At 44.1% G+C, this 10708-nt stretch overlaps 1 long non-coding RNA gene across 1 annotated transcript; it reads left to right on the top strand.

Annotated features, from left to right (window-relative positions):
* Positions 1 to 3035: 3035 nt before the first annotated feature.
* On the top strand, positions 3036 to 5500 carry LOC134293924 (uncharacterized). Its single transcript, XR_010000883.1, has 3 exons — positions 3036 to 3247; positions 3869 to 3952; positions 4820 to 5500. It is a non-coding gene; the product is annotated as an uncharacterized LOC134293924 (long non-coding RNA).
* Positions 5501 to 10708: the final 5208 nt, after the last annotated feature.

Below are 10708 nucleotides of genomic sequence, written 5' to 3'. Positions count from 1 at the left end.
CTTTACCTTTACCTTATAGTAAATCTATAAGATCTGGACCTATGGATACAGCACGAGGTTTACTGGATGAATGGATCAGATCAATGTTTTAAATTTATATATTGTAATTTTATATTATATTTAATAGTTTTAATGGATTTTATGTATTGTTTGATATTGTTTTTGTGTGGGCATCAAATTGTTGCCATTTTTGTAAGCCATCCTGAGTCCCTTCGGGTGAGAAGGGCAGGATACAAATGTTGGAAATAAATAAATCACAAGAAGAAAATCTGAAGTCAATATTTTCTAATGAATTTCCATAAAGAACTTTACCAAATGGATTCAAGTGAAAACATTGCAGCAATGAAATAAAGGGTGTAGAAAGATACCTGCTCCCTTTTCTAAGGAGAAAAGGACCTCGTGGGAGGTCCTAAACATTTCTTTGAGTGGATGTTTCATTCCAGTTATGTGTTTTGTTATCGTCGAGTTTTACTGCATGCCTACTTCAAAGGATATGCCCTGGAATCCTCTGTTTTGTACATACACAGGTTCTTCTATGAAAGTACTTGGCTAAGAGTGGTGGTTACAACATGGAGTTTGAGATGATGGTCCATCAAGGCCAATGCCACCACCTAACTGCGTGAGTGTCCTTGACAGTACAGAAACTCAATGTAGGGTCTTGGATATGTTTTTTTCCATACAAAAATCTTGTTTCATTTCACAAGGTTTTGTGCAACAAGAACAAACACATACACACACGAGGGCTTTTGTGGAAACGTCACCACCCCCTTGCAAAAGGACTTGAAATGTAGCAATTCTCACAGGAGTTCCCCTGCATCATCCAAAGTTGGGAAAAAGTTTGAAATCTGGCTCAGAATTTGGTCTACCCCCCATTCCTCATGCTAGAGGTATCCATAACCAGATGCCAATAGTCAAATTCCTCCAGGAATCATCAGACCCCGTTGTTTATTCATCATGCGGGTGGAGAGAGGGGGGAGAGAGATCCTAGAGTAATTGATTTGGGCTTATCTGGGCTTTAAAGATATCAATCTGAATGATTGCTTAAGAAATACTAGAGCAACCAGATTAAGGGAAGTCACGTCTGTTAGAGTGAATCTGGTCTTTTACCTTCATGGAACTGGCTTGAACTCACCGAAGTGTTTTCTTCCTCCAACATCCTTTCTCTCTGCCCAGTACAATCCAATTTGCTTTCCTTAGAAATATCATTCCTAGTACAAGATTGATCTCTGATCAGGGTGTCTGGAGACATGTTCCATGATTAGTTCAATTTTGAACAATAAAAAATATTGGAACAGCTGCAAGTGCTAGTTAGTGTGACCAAAGTGCACACAAGTGAATGTGCCAGGATTTGCTGATTGATGTCCCAAGTATTTACCAAAAAAAATGGGCAACCCCTAGACCCCTGAACTAGCACTCCCACTATCCCTCACAATAGGTTATATTGGCTACGAAAAATGGGAATCGTAGTCTCATGGCACATTTGATCATGGGTTTAGGATCAAGACTAGCAAAGGAAATAAATGAATCAGCAGTCAGCTAGCTTGAGGGGATGATGAACTGTGTGGCATATTGCGGAAAAGGACCGGGCTGTGGCGCAGGCTGGTGAGCAGCCTGCTGCAATAAATCACTCTGACCATGAGGTCATGAGTTCGAGGCCAGTCCGTGGTGGGCTGAGCACCTGTCAATTAAAAAAAATAGCCCCTGCTCGTTGCTGACCTAGCAAACCGAAAGATAGTTGCATCTATCAAGTAGGAAATAAGGTACCACTTATAAAGTGGGGAGGCAAATTCAATTAATTTACGACGTAGGAATGAGGAAGTGCCGTCAGAGTGGATGATGAAGCAGCTGCTCCCCCCTGTGGCCAGAATCGAACATCCCCTCAGGAGAAGGTTAAATTGCCTCTGCGTCTGTCTCTGTCTCAGTTCTATGTGTATATGGGCATTGAATGTTTGCCCTATATGTATATAATGTGATCCGCCCTGAGTCCCCTTCGGGGTGAGAAGGGCGGAAATTAAATACCGTAAATAAATATATAATAAATAAACAATGGAGTACTTTATTTGGAAGTGTAGGAGACAGTAACACATCTCACAAGAAAGACATAAACCAAACAACAACCATGACGACAACAACAACAATAACGACAACAACAATTTTATTACTCACCTTTCCTTGTGGCTCAAGACGTACTACAACATAATTAAAACTTGAGATAAAACACTATTAAAACTCATTCAAGATACACAGTTTAAAATACAAGTTAAAATCCACTGATGAAAGGCATAATAAAATTCACAACTTAAAACTAACTTCCTTTGGATATGCAAAGCTATGGACAATAGTGAACCCAATTCAACTATAATGCCAGGTTCGAATCCCACCTGGGGAGAGCACGGATGAGCTCCCTCTCTCAGTTCCAGCTCCATGCGGGGACATGAGAGAAGCCTCCCACAAGGATGGTAAAACATCAAAAAAACATCCAGGCGTCCCCTGGGCAATGTCCTTGCAGACGGCCAATTCTCTCACTCCAGAAGTGACTTGCAGTTTCTCAAGTCGCTCCTGACATTAAAAAAACAAAAAAAACCCTATAATACCAGGACATATTTTGACAAACACGGATGAATGAAATCGCAGTTATTGTCCCATTGATATATACTGATCATATTCTAATAAGAAGAAAACCACTGAGTGTGGGAATGGACCAAACAAACAGTCAACATAACTAATTTTAACAATTAGTGGATGCAGTGTGGCATCCTTAGAAATAGTCTTGATACTTATTGTTACCCATGTTCTTTTAAAAAATCCTTTAAGCATTTATGGGTCTCTCTAGGTCCTCCAGTGCAATCCTATGGTATGATTCCAGTCGAAGTATAGACCAAATACAGAGGGTTTTTCTCTCTTTTATGTACTGTTTCAGGTATCCATGGGAGGTCTTGGAACATAACCAGGAAAGAGAAAGAACCATCACCAAGTTTGGCTCTTCAGTCCAAGTAACTAGAAGATGAGATCTGAAGCTTTAAAAGGTCGGGGGGTCTCATACTGCCTCCCTGGATCATGCAGTTGAGTAAGATGGTTCTTCCTATTGTTATGTGATTTCAGTTCCATAAGAACAATGGGTCTGCCAAGCTCCAAATGACCAAAATAGATACAGATAGGTTGAAGGCAAAGAACAAAGGTGTTTGTTCACCTTGGCCAAAGTGGATACCAGTAGAGTCTGCACTCCAAAAACTGACTAAATACAATTGTGAGCATCCAGATGTATTTATTGCATTTTGACAGCTGTTCAAAACAAAGGACTTTGCCGCTCCAGATGCTGATTGGTCCAGACTAGATCTAGATAGGATCTGCTCATTGATTGATGGAGACATGCCATCCATCATAAATGCTGACTCAAAAACTCAGAGCACATCTCTTTTCTTACGAACTACAACCAGTAGCCTTGCTTTGAATAGTTTATCACCAACCTCAGTGAGTCAGTGAGGTATTTTAATGAATATCTGACTGAATGTTGTCTTTAGAAATTGATTAGCTTTCCCTTGTGTTTCCTTTTCGAAGGAGATAACATAAGGCTTCGAGTGGATTCATGGGAATGAAACTGTGGGGACAAAAATATAAAATATCCAGGCGTCTTTTTCGATAATACCTCCGCTTTACCCGGAGAGCTTTGCCTTCCAAACCTTTGGATGGAAAGAAAGCTTTCTCGTTTCGTTGTTGTGAATTAAGCACTACATTTCATCTTTATTGCTCAAATTTTTATGCTCAAATTATACAAAAGTGTCCATTAAATTGGGTTTGGGTATGATAACCCCCCCCCCTCTCTCTCTCTCTTCCTTTCTCAATTTCTAACTGTCTTTTTTTCTTCTAGAGGGTCTGTGCTTCAGTAGCTGAAATGATTGGAGATGACGCAAGCTCTTGGAGGCAAGCTTTCAAGGCTCTTGCTCAGCCTAATGTAAGTAAGCATCATCTTGTTAACAACTTCTTCCTACCCCATCTGCAATGGCAAAGGAATCCATTATATTTCCCTACTCTCTTGGGACTGAAAAGGTCTCCTGCATCATTACTCCTAGGCAAATGCAACTGACTCCACCACATATCCTAATTTGCTTGCCATAATTATAGGTCACTCACCCTGGAATGCGCTCGCGCATGTGTGTATGTGTGTGTATATTCATTCTTATCAATCATAAATAAGGAACTGGTGAATCACATGGGATGGCAATATCTGAATTATTATGGAAATACGAATAGCATAAGGCCACGATGGATGACAGAAGACAAAAACGGAGCCAGTCCAACAATGTGCTAGTTAGCAACCATATTGGTTATGTTAATATCCTGAGGTACTTGCAAAAGATGAAGAAATTGCAATTAATCTCTCCTATCCATCCCACCTTTGCTGAATTCTTCTTATTCCATCCTTGGAATCAAGATCAGATGCAGATGAAAAGTAAAGTCTCCCTTCAATTGCCACATTGAAAAGACGGTGCAGAATATCTATACTGTACATCGCACACATACACATACAGAGACATAGCAGTGGGAGCGTGGCCATCTCCCAATTCATTCTGCTGACAGTGCTTTTGCAACTTAAAGCTGTTTTATTAATTATGTTTGACATTTCCTTAATTAGTTTCATTTACAGCCCATCAGCGCCTAGCAGACAATAGCCCCATACATCATTTTAGTAGAGGATTGCAATGCCTACAGATAGTTTTTTGCAAAAAGAAATTTGGAGACAGAAAGAAAGAAGAGAAAAACAATAACAAAAGGTTACTTTTATACATGATTCCTTGCTCTGTCTCTTTTTTTTTAAAAGGAAAGATGAAAACAAACCAACTGGTGTCCCTGGAGAACAGCCTGGAAATAGCCTGTATGAACCTGGAGTCCCAGAAACTTATATAGAATGCTTGATCATAGGATTCTTCATAGGGTGATACAGGCAAGATGTTGCACAATACCGATTCCAGAGAATTAAGGCCAAAACTTTATTGCTGATTTTGTTGACAATTATGTAGTGACAGACTTGGTCTGAAATCCTCAAAAGACGCCATGAATTGAAGTTTTTCTGTACTTCGCCTTTTCATTATGGGTGAGGCATGGCTTTTCAGAAGGCTCGGCTTACTCCAGTTGAATTAAGACTGCAGAATGTTATGATTGTTGTGATTTATGGCAACTCTATGAACCTTGGTGGTGAAGTGTGTTAAAGCACTGAACTGCTGAACTTGCAGGCCGAAAGGTCCCAGGTTCAAATCCCGGGAGCGGAGTGAGCGCCCACTATTAGCTCCAGCTTCTGCTCCAGCTTCTACCAACCTAGCAGTTCGAAAACATGCAAATGTGAGTAGATTAATAGGTACCGCTCCGGCGGGAAAGTAATGGTGCTCCATGCAGTCATGCTGGCCACATGACCTTGGAGGTGTCTACGGACAACGCCGGCTCTTCGGCTTAGAAATGGAGATGAGCACCAACCCCCAGAGTCAGACATGACTGGACTTAACGTCAGGGGAAAACCTTTTTTTTATGAATGAGATATCCCCAAGAGCCCCATCATTAATAAGCCTTTTCAGATTTTGCAAACTTAGAGTATATATGGCTTCCTTGGTGGAATCAATCTGCCTATTATGTGGTCTTCTTCTTTTTTTTGACACCTTCCACATTATCTGTCTGATAGTTTCCTATGTTACTGTATGCAAATGACACATAATAATAATAATAATAATAATAATAATAATAATAATAATAATAAAACTTTATTTATACCCCGCCACCATCTCCCCAATGGGGACTCGGGGCGGCTTACATGGGGCCACGCCCAAAACAATACAATGTAAACAGCATATAAAAGAACAGCACAACACAATACAGTAAACAATACAGTAAATAATATCCATTACAAAATAAAACAAGGAGACAATAAAAACAAGGGCAGACCACATGAACATTAAGTTAAAACTCGGGGTGAGAAAGACATAAAAATAAAAACCACAGCGAACAGGGTCATAAGGGAGTGGGGTATTCTGGAGGTTAGATATTAGGGGGAGCAACGGAAAAGAAATATAAAATGGTTACTCTCCAAAAGCGCAGCGAAAGAGCCATGTGTTCAAGTCTTTCTTGAAGGCTGCTAGTGTGGGGGCTTGCCTAATCTCCGCGGGCAGAGAATTCCACAATCGGGGGGCCACAGCAGAAAAGGCCCTCTCCCTTGTTCCCACAAGGCGGGTCTGGGATATTGGGAGTGGGGACAGGAAAGCTTCCCCTGATGAGCGAAGGGATCGTGTAGGCTTGTGGTAGGATATACGGTCACGAAGGTAGGTGGGTCCCAAACCGTTTAGGGCTTTATATGTGATGGTATACACCTTGAATTGGGACCGGAAAATAAAAGGCAGCTAGTGGAGCTCCTTGAACAGGGGAGTAGATCTCTCCCTGTAACTCGCCCCCGTAATTAATCTGGCAGCCGAGCGCTGGACCAATTGTAGTTTCCGGGCCGTCTTCAAGGGAAGCCCCACGTAGAGTGCATTACAGTAGTCCAGTCTAGAGGTAACTAAGGCATGCACCACCGTGGTCAAGTCAGACTTCACGAGGTATGGTCACAGTTGGCGCACAAGTTTGAGTTGTGTGAAGTCCCTCCCGGCCACCGCCGACACCTGCGCCTCAAGCGTCAGCGCTGAGTCCAGGAGGACCCCCAAACTGCGGACCTGTGACTTCAGGGGGAGTGCGACCCCGTCCAACACAGGTTGCCACCCAATACCCCGATCGGACGTGCGACTGACCAGGAGGGCCTCTGTCTTGTCAGGATTAATCCTCAGCTTGTTCCTCCTCATCCAGTCCGCCACAGCGGCCAGGCACTGGTTCAGCATCCGAGGGGCTTCCTTGGAGTCAGATGGAAACGAGTAGTGGATTTGCGTGTCATCTGCGTAGAGATGGCAACACCCTCCAAAACTCCGGATGACCTCTCCCAGCGGTTTCATGTAGATGTTAAATAGCATGGGGGATAGAATAGACCCTTGCGGGACCCCACAGGTCAATGGCCAGGGGTCCGAGCAGGTGTCCCCCAGCTTCACCATCTGGGAACGGCCCTCCAGGAAGGACTGGAGCCACAGCAGAACCGTGCCACCGAGCCCCATCCCAGAGAGCCTCCCCAGAAGGATACCATGGTCGATGGTATCAAAAGCCGCTGAGATGTCCAAGAGAACCAGCAGGGTCACACTCCCCCTGTCCAGTTCCCTGCGGAGGTCATCCACCAAGGCGACCAAAGCCATCTCGGTACTGTGCCCAGGCCTGAAGCCAGACTGCGAGCGGTCCAGAAAATCAGTGTCATCGAGGAACTCCTGGAGCTGCGTGGCAACCACCCGCTCCAGAACCTTGCCCAAAAATGGGAGGTTGGAAATTGGTCTGTAGTTGTTACATACAGATGGGTCTAAAGAGGTCTTTTTTAGTAATGGTTTTACTACTGCCTGCTTAAAGCAGGATGGAACTGACCCCTGACCCAGGGAGGCATTTATAATAGCCACAAACCAATCCAACAACCCATCTTTGGCCAGCTTAACCAGCCAAGAAGGACAAAGATCCAGAGCGCAAGTGGTCGCCCTCACAGACCCAAGAATCCCCTCTACGTCATCAGGAAGAACAAGCCGGAAAGAATCCCACAAGATCAGACAGACAGGTACCTCGGTTACCTCCGCTGGAACTACAGTTAAGCTGGAGTCCAACTCACGGCGTATCTGAGCAACTTTGCCTGCAAAATGGTGCGCGAAATCGCTGCACCGAGTTGCCAAGTCATCAGGAAGCCCCTGGGTCTTGAGAGGCCACAGGAGCTCCCCAACAACTCGGAACAACTCCGATGGCCTGTTGGCTGCAGACGCTATGCGGGCAGTCGTGAAAGCTTTCCTGGCTGCTCGCAGAGCCACGGAGTAAGCCTTAATAGCGGCTTTAGCCCGTGCTTGGTCAGACACATCCTGAGATTTCCTCCAGATGCACTCTAGTCCCCTCCTCGCACGCTTCATCACAGCCAGCTCCTCAGTGAACCAAGGAGTCGACGTGACTCTACGAAGCGAGAGGGGACGTTCGGGAGCAATCGTGTCAAGTGCCCTAGCCAGCTCACTATTATAGCGATCAGCCAGGACATCGACAGGATCGCCAGTCTCCAGAACAGGAAGATCCCCAAGAGACCTCAGAAGTCCATCCGGATCCATCAGCCTCCTGGGGTGGACCATCTTAGTGGGTCCACCACCCCTGCGGGAGATGGGATCTTCTAGCAACCCAAAGAGGTTTTAGAGCAGTAGCTTTCTACCCTCAGTCCTCCAAGTGTCCATTTGTCAGGAACTCTGGGAGATGAAGTCCAAAACACCTGGAGGACCAAAGGTTGGGAATGACTGTCCTACAGTTAATCCAGTCACTGCCTGATCTCGATGGGGAAGTTCTGGTTCCATCTGCTACTGTTAAAAGCCTTGGGGTTGTGTTGGACTCATTGCTGACAATGGAGGCCCAGATCACTGCCATAAGTAAGCAGGCCTTTTTTCATCTTCTCCAGGCAAGGAAATTAGCATCCTACCTTTCAACAGAAGCATTTGCAACAGTAATCCATGCAACAGTCACCAGTAGGTTGGATTAATTGTAATGCTTTATACACCAGCCTTCCAAAGATAAAAACCCAGAAGATCCAAATGGTCCAAAATGCGGCGGCCAGGCTGCTAGCGGAATCATCTATAAGATCTCATATTACACCGATTCTGAAACAACTGTATTGGCTACCAATAGAACATCGGATCTCTTACAAGATACTGATCCTGACATTTAGAGCTTGAAATGGCCAAGGACCATTATATCTTAGGGACCGCCTCATTCCTTTGTTTCATCAGTGGTCACCTCGATCCTCCCAGGAAAATCTCCTGTACGTACCGGGCCCTAGGGAGGTACACCTGGAAGCCACAAATCGTAGAGCCTTTTCGACCTATGCTCCAATTCTGTGGAACCCATTGCCTCCATATGTTAGAGCAATGTCGGAGTTGCGACCTTTTGTAAAAGCGCTCAAGACTTGGCTGTTTGGTTGTGCATTTAAGTAAATCAGATCTAATTTGCCAAATAGTCACTGTTGAATGTTTTTATGTTGAATGTTTTTATATTGTGGAATGATATTTTAAATTGTAAGTAGCTCAGAGCACTCTGGTGGAGAGCTACTAATTAAGAAATAAAGTGAAGTGAAGTGAAGGTAGGTAAAGATTTTCCCCTGACATTAAGTCCAGCCGTGTCCGACTCTAGGGGTTGGTGCTCATTTCCATTTCTAAGCCGAAGAGCCGGCGTTGTCCGTAGACACCTCCAAGGTCATGTGGCTGGCATGACTGCATGGAGCGCTGTTACCTTCCCGCTGGAGCAGTACCTATTGATCTACTCATATTTGCATGTTTTAGAACTGCAAGGTTGGCAGAATCTGGGGCTAACAGCAGGTGCTCACTCTGCTCCCCGTATTCGAACCTGCGACTTTTCAGTCTGCAAGTTCAGCAGCTCAGCGCTTTAACATGCTGCATCACCAGTGGCTCCTAATTAACCACATATTCAATTACAGAAACATAGCTGGATGCCTTCAGTCAGAGCCAGCCAACTTATTTATTTATTTATTTATTTATTTACAGTATTTATATTCTGCCCTTCTCACCCCGAAGGGGACTCAGGGTGGATTACAATGAACACATATATGGCAAACATTCAATGCCAACAGACAAACAACATACAGTATAGACAGACACAGAGGCATTTAACATTTTTCCAGCTTCACGATTCCGGCCACAGGGGGAGCTGTTGCTTCACTGTCCAGTAGTGGCTGTACTGCCTCATTCCTTTCCTCGTGTTTTGCTGGTAGTTTTATGATGTAAATTAGTTAAATTAGCCTCCCGCATAAAGCATACCTAAATTTCCCCACTTGACAGATGCAACAGTCTTTCAGGGCTGCATAGGTCAACAGCAAGCCGGGCTATTTAATGGTCGGAGGCTTAACACGACCCAGGCTTTGAACTCATGACCTCTCGGTCAGTAGTGATTTATTGCAGCTGGTTACTAGCCAGCTGCGCCACAGCCCGGCCCTCAAAAAGAACTGTTGTTCAAAACTAGAAAGCCCAGAACTATAATTTGGAATCCCTTCTGGTCCAATGGACATGTGAGCTTTGCCTCTCTTTTGAGTTTTCCAATTTTTTTAAAAAATCTCTACTTGGATTTTTTTTTTTTAAGTAATAGGGAGGAAGAAAAGGACGCCTAGCCATCCTGGTCGCTGGATGCATCTTATCATCCTTTTCCTCGCCATCTCTTTGTGTATTATCCTCATGCTGCTGGTCTCAGCAGCATCTCAGGGAAATGCTCAGGAGCAAGATAAGAGAGAACAAATAAAGGAAGGAAAAGAGAGTAACGCAGGCACACATGCGCCCAAACAATGAAAGTGAGCTGTTCATTGCCTTCATGGATTGCCCTCCACACACTCCAAAAGAATTTGCCTATGATGCGAAGTTGGGTGTTTTTTTTAAAAGAAGAAAAACTCAAAATAAAAATCGCAAACAGACATTTTAAATGTAAACATTCAGCAAAGGACAAGAGGGATCCTCTCACCTCTGCAGGAGTCTACCATATACCATGCAGCTGTGGACACGTTTGGTGGTTTGTGCCACGTTCATTTCATTCAGTGGCATCCAAATTCTGTGCTCCACTTCTGAAATCACTGCACCTA

This window comes from Anolis carolinensis, unplaced genomic scaffold (assembly GCF_035594765.1).
Source record: "Anolis carolinensis isolate JA03-04 unplaced genomic scaffold, rAnoCar3.1.pri scaffold_11, whole genome shotgun sequence".
Lineage (NCBI taxonomy): Eukaryota > Metazoa > Chordata > Lepidosauria > Squamata > Dactyloidae > Anolis > Anolis carolinensis.
Note: the sequence above shows the minus strand (reverse complement) of the source record. Positions and strands in the feature narration are given on the sequence as shown.